Raw genomic sequence first — 6484 nt, forward strand, 5'->3', positions numbered from 1 at the left:
GTTTGGTCTGGCGACCTATAGTGTTGTAAGTGACATGTGGCGATGATACAACCTGTGGATGGCAATGATGCTTCAACCGGCATGGTGAAATGCTTCAACTTTGTGAAAAATGCTTCAACCGGCGTGCCGATTTGTGCGAACAGTGACGTTGAGAGCTGCGGCCGGCAGCATGGTGCTTCTGCGATAGACGTGCAATGACGGTGGTGGCTATGTGCTGCAATTATAGATACGGCGGGCGTGCTACAAGACGACTGTGAATTTCTACAAGGGTCACGTAGTCGTGCTGGAACTGGCGGGGATGGGTGCTGCGAGGGCGACCACTGGCGACAAGGGCCGCGATCGGCAGTGAGGCAAGCGAGCGAGGACGGGCGACGAGCTGGTTGGCGCCTCGGAGGATCATGACATGCACGCGGTGGACAGGAGCCATGGCTTTCCTTTCCGTTTTTTGAATGAAGCATTTAGAAGAGAGAGTATATCGTGCAGCTATAACTACGCAGATTTTATACGTGCGCAGTGCGACCGGACAAAATCTTGGTTGGCCGATTCGCGCTTATCATTGGTCTATAAAAAACCGAAAGACAAAGCATGAATCAAAGTACACGGCCGAATAATGCAAGATAGTGAGGTATCCCTTTTACAAAGCTGATCCCGGAATAATCGGACAACATAAAACGCAAACAACTATGTTGCTGAAAAGGTACACAGGAAGGACTTAAGACAACGCGATGTCATAGAACACCTAAGATCAACGCGAAAATATCTGTTATCCAGCAGATGACCAGTGCCAAAACACCAAGGAGAAAGCGGCGCAGCGAAGCGTGTTTTGACGCTTCTAGTTTTTTTTTTGCATCAACAACTTTATTCCTCATATAACGTACATATCGTTTACAACTTGAGGAAGAATAAAGTCAAGGATAGCGTTTGGCTAAACTATCAGCGATTGAATCAGCTTCTCTGCAACAGACAATAGCCAACACTTGCAAAGTCCAAAGCGAGATGAGTACATTCAGCTAACGCTGCCACATACGGATCCATATAATCAGCTGCATGGGTAACCGACTCAACTGCAGATATACAGTTAGATTCAATGACCAGCTTGTTGCATCCTATTTTCCCTGCCAGATAAAGACCATTCCGGATAGCATTTATCTTAGCTGATTCAACACTGCAAACATGTGAGGTAAAACCCAAATGGCAGCAACTATGAAGTTCCCCTTGTGGTCTTTTGCCACTACTCCACTAGCTCCAGAAAGTGTTCCACGGTGAAAAGATGCATCAAAATTTATCTTAACAGTGCCATCAATCAGTTTCCGCACGTGCATCATAGTTGTTGGAGTTGTGTCGAATATTGTGTACAAGGTAGATTACAGTTGGATTATGAGTAGTATTGTGTTTAGATAGGATATGGACGAAGGAAATATGCCCTAGAGGCAATAATAAATTTGTTATTTATATTTCCTTATATCATGATAAATGTTTATTATTCATGCTAGAATTGTATTAACCGGAAACTTAGTACATGTGTGAATACATAGACAAACAGAGTGTCCCTAGCTAGTATGCCTCTACTTGACTACCTCGTTAATCAAAGATGGTTAAGTTTCCTAACCATAGACAATTGTTGTCATTTGATGAACAGGATCACATCATTGGAGAATGATGTGATGGACAAGACCGATCCGTTAGCTTAGCACTATGATCGTTTAGTTTATTGCTATTGCTTTCTTCATGACTTATACATGTTCCTCTGACTATGAGATTATGTAACTCCCGAATACCGGAGGAATAGTTAGTGTGCTATCAAACGTCACAACGTAACTGGGTGATTATAAAGATGCTCTACAGGTGTCTCCGATAGTGTTTGTTGAGTTGGCATAGATCGGGATTAGGATTTGTCACTCCGTGTATCGGAGAGGTATCTCTGGGCCCTCTCGGTAATGCACATCACTATAAGCCTTGCAAGCAATGTAACTAATGAGTTAGTTGCGGGATGATGCATTACGGAACAAGTAAAGAGACTTGCCGGTAACGAGATTGAACTAGGTATGGTGATACCGACGATCGAATCTCGGGCAAGTAACATACCGATGACAAAGGGAACAACCTATGTTGTTATGCGGTTTGACCGATAAAGATCTTCGTAGAATATGTAGGAGCCGATATGAGCATCCAGGTTTCGCTATTGGTTATTGACCGGAGATGTGCCTTGGTCATGTTTACATAGTTCTCGAACCCGTAGGGTCCGCACGCTTAACGTTCGATGACGATTGGTATTATGAGTTTATGTGATTTGATGTACCGAGGGTTGTTCGGAGTCCCGGATGAGATCACGGACATGACGAGGAGTCTCGAAATGGTCGAGACATAAATATTGATATATTGGACCATGTTGTTTGGACACCGGAAGTGTTCCGGAGAGTTGATAAAACCGGAGTGTCGGAGGGTTACCGGACCCCCCCCCCCCCCGGGGGAAGTTATGGGCCTTAGTGGGCCTTAGGGGAGAGAGAGGGCAGCAGCCAGGAGGTGGATCCCCCCCCATGGGGAGTCCGAATAGGACTAGGGGAGGGGTCGTGGCCCCTCTTTCCCTCTCCCACTCCCTCTCCTTCCTTCTTCTCCTAGTTGGACTAGGAAAGGGGGGAAACCTACTCCTACTAGGAGTAGGAATCCCCACCTTGGGCGCGCCCCTTGTGGCCGGCTGGCCTCCTCCTCCCCTCCTTTATATACGGGGGAAGGGGGCACCCCATAGACACACAAGTTGATCTTTAGCCGTGTGCGGTGCCCCCCTCCACAGTTTTCCACCTCGGTCATATTGTCGTAGTGCTTAGGCGAAGCCATGCATCGGTAACTTCATCATCGCCGTCACCACGGCGTCGTGCTGACGAAACTCTCCCTTAGCCTCAACTGGATCAAGAGTTCTGGGGACGTCACCGAGCTGAACGTGTGCAGATCACGGAGGTGTCGTGCATTCGGTACTAGGATCGGTTGGATCGCGAAGACATTCGACTACATCAACTGCATTACTAAACGCTTCCGCTTTCGATCTACGAGGGTACATGGGCACACTCTCCCCACTCGTTGCTATGCTTCTCCTAGATAGATCTTGCATGATCGTAGGATTTTTTTTGAAATACTACGTTCCCCAACAGTGGAATCCGAGCCAGGTCTATGCGTAGATGTTATATGCATGAGTAGAACACAAAGAGTTGTGGGCGATAATAGTCATACTGCTTACCAGCATGTCATACTTTGATTCGGCGGTATTGTTGGATGAAGCGGCCTAGACCGACATTACATGACCGCGTTCATGAGACTTGTTCTACCGCCGTTCTTCGCACACAGGTGGCTAGTGGGTGTCTGTTTCTCCAGCTTTAGTTCAATCGAGTGTGACTACGCCCGGTCCTTGTTGAAGGTTAAAACAACACACTTGATGAAAAATCGTTGTGGTTTTGATGCGTAGGTAAGAACGGTTCTTGCTCAAGCCCGTAGCAGCCACGTAAAATTTGCAACAACAAAGTAGAAGCCGTCTAACTTGTTTTTGCAGGGCTTGCTGTGATGTGATATGGTCAAGACGTGATGATATATAAATTATTGTATGAGATGATCACGTTTCGTAACAGTTATCGGCAACTGGCAAGAGCAATATGGTTGTCGCTTTATTGTATGAAATGCAATCGCCATGTAATTGCTTTACTTTATCACTAAGCGGTAGCGATAGTCGTAGAAGCAATAGTTGGCGAGACGACAACGATGCTTCGATGGAGATCAAGGTGTCAAGCCGGTGACGATGGTGATCATGACGGTGCTTTGGGGATGGAGATCAAAGGCACAAGATGATTATGGCCATATCATATCACTTATTTGATTGCATGTGACGTTTATCCTTTATGCATCTTATTTTTCTTAGTACGATGGTAGCATTATAAGATGATCTCTCACTAAATTTCAAGGTGCAAGTGTTCTCCCTGAGTATGCGTTGTTGCTACAGTTCGTCGTGCTGAGACACCACGTGATGATCGGGTGTGATAAGCTCTACGTTCACATACAACGGCTGCAAGCCAGTTTTGCACACGCAGAATACTCGGGTTAAACTTGACGAGCCTAGCATATGCAGATATGGCCCAGGAACACTAAGACCGAAAGGTCGAGCATGAATCATATAGTAGATATGATCAACATAGTGATGTTCACCATTGAAAACTACTCCATCTCACGTGATGATCGGACATAGTTTAGTTGATATGGATCACATGATCATTTAGATGACTCGAGGGATGTCTATCTAAGTCGGAGTTCTTAAGTAATATGATTAATTGAACTTTAATTTATCATGAACTTAGTCCTGATAGTATTTGCATAACTATGTTGTAGATCAATAGCTCGCGATGTAGCTCCCCGTTTATTTTTGATATGTTCCTAGAGAAAAACTATGTTGAAAGATGATAGTATCAATGATGCGGACTAGGTCCGTGATCTGAGGATTATCCTCATTGCTGCACAGAAGAATTATGTCCTTGATGCACCGCTTGGTGACAGACCTATTGCAGGAGCAGATAACAGGCGTTATGAACGTTTGGCAAGCTCGGTATGATAACTACATGCTAGTTTAGTGCACCATGCTTTACGGCTTAGAACCGGGACTTCAAAAACGTTTTGAACGCCACAGAGCATATAAGATGTTCCAAGAGCTGAAATTGGTATTTCAGACTCATGCCCGAGTCGAGAGGTATGAGACCTCTAACAAGTACTTTGCCTACAAGATGGAGGAGAATAGCTCAACCAGTGAGCATGTGCTCAGATTGTCTGAGTACTACAATCACTTGAATCAAGTGGGAGTTAATCCTCCAGATGAAATAGTGATTGACAGAGTTCTCTAGTCATTATCACCAAGTTACTTGAACTTCGTGATGAACTATAATATGCAAGGGATGATGAAAACGATTCCTGAGCTGATGCTGAAAACGATGAAGGTAGAAATCAAGAAAAACATCAAATGTTGATGATTGACAAGACCACTAGTTTCAAGTAAAAGGGCAAGGCAAAGAAAGGGAACTTCAAGAAGAATGGCAAGCAAGTTGCCACTCCCATGAAGAAGCCCAAAGCTAGACCCAAGCCTGAAACTGAGTGCTTCTACTGCGAAGGAAATGCTCACTGGAAGCGGAACTGCCCCAAATACTTGGCGGATAAGAAGGATGGCAAAGTGAACAAAAGTATATATGATATACATGTTACTGATGTGTACTTTACTAGTGTTCATAGTAGCCCATGGGTATTTGATACTGGTTCAGTTGCTATGATTAGTAACTCGAAACAGGAGTTACAAAATGAACAAAGACTAGTTGAGGGCAAGGTGACGATGTGTGTTGGAAATGATTCCAAGGTTGATAAGATCACCATCGCACACTCCCTTTTACCTCCGGGATTAGTGTTGAACCTAAAATAAATGTTATTTGGTGTTTGCGTTGAGCATAATATGATTGGATCATGTTTATTGCAATACGGTAATTCATTTAAGTCAAAGAATAATTGTTATTCTGTTTACATGAATAAAACCTTCTGTGGTCATACACCCAAGGTGAATGGTTTATTGAATCTCGATCGTAGCGATACACATATTCATAATATTGATGCCAAAAGATGCAAAATTGATAATGATAGTGCAACATATTTGTGGCACTGTCGTTTAGGTCATATTGGTGTAAAGCGCATGAAGAAACTCCATGCTGATGGGCTTTTGGAATCACTTGATGCTTTCGAACTATGCCTCATGGGAAGATGACTAAGACTCCGTTCTCCAGAACAATGGAGCGAGCAACTGACTTATTGGAAATTATACATATTGATATATGAGATCCGATGAGTGTTGAGGCTTGCGGCGGGTATCGTTATTTTCTGACCTTCACAGATGATTTGAGCAGATATGTGTATATCTACTTAATGAAACATAAGTCTGAAACATTTGAAAAGTTCAAAGAATTTCAGAGTGAAGTGGAAAATCATCGTAACAAGAAAATAAAGTTTCTATGATCTGATCACGGAAACGAATATTTGAGTTACAAGTTTGGTCTTCATTTAAAAAAATGTGGAATAGTTTCACAACTCACGCCACGTGGAACACCACAGCGTAATGGTGTGTCCTAACGTCGTAACCATACTTTATTAGATATGGTGCACTCTATGATGTCTCTTACTGATTTACCGCTATCGTTTTGGGGTTATGCATTAGAGACAGTTGCATTCACGTTAAATAGGGCACCATCTAAATCCATTGAGACGACACCATATGAACTGTGGTTTAGCAAGAAACCTAAGCTGCCGTTTCTTAAAGTTTGGGGCTGTGATGCTTATGAGAAAAATTTTCAACCTGATAGGCTCGAACCCAAATCGGAGAAATGCGTCTTCATAGGATACCCAAAGGAAACTGTTGGGTACACCTTCTATCACAGATCTGAAGACAAGATATTTGTTGCTAAGAATGGATCCTTTC

Source organism: Aegilops tauschii, chromosome 3 (assembly GCF_002575655.3).
Source record: "Aegilops tauschii subsp. strangulata cultivar AL8/78 chromosome 3, Aet v6.0, whole genome shotgun sequence".
NCBI lineage: Eukaryota > Viridiplantae > Streptophyta > Magnoliopsida > Poales > Poaceae > Aegilops > Aegilops tauschii.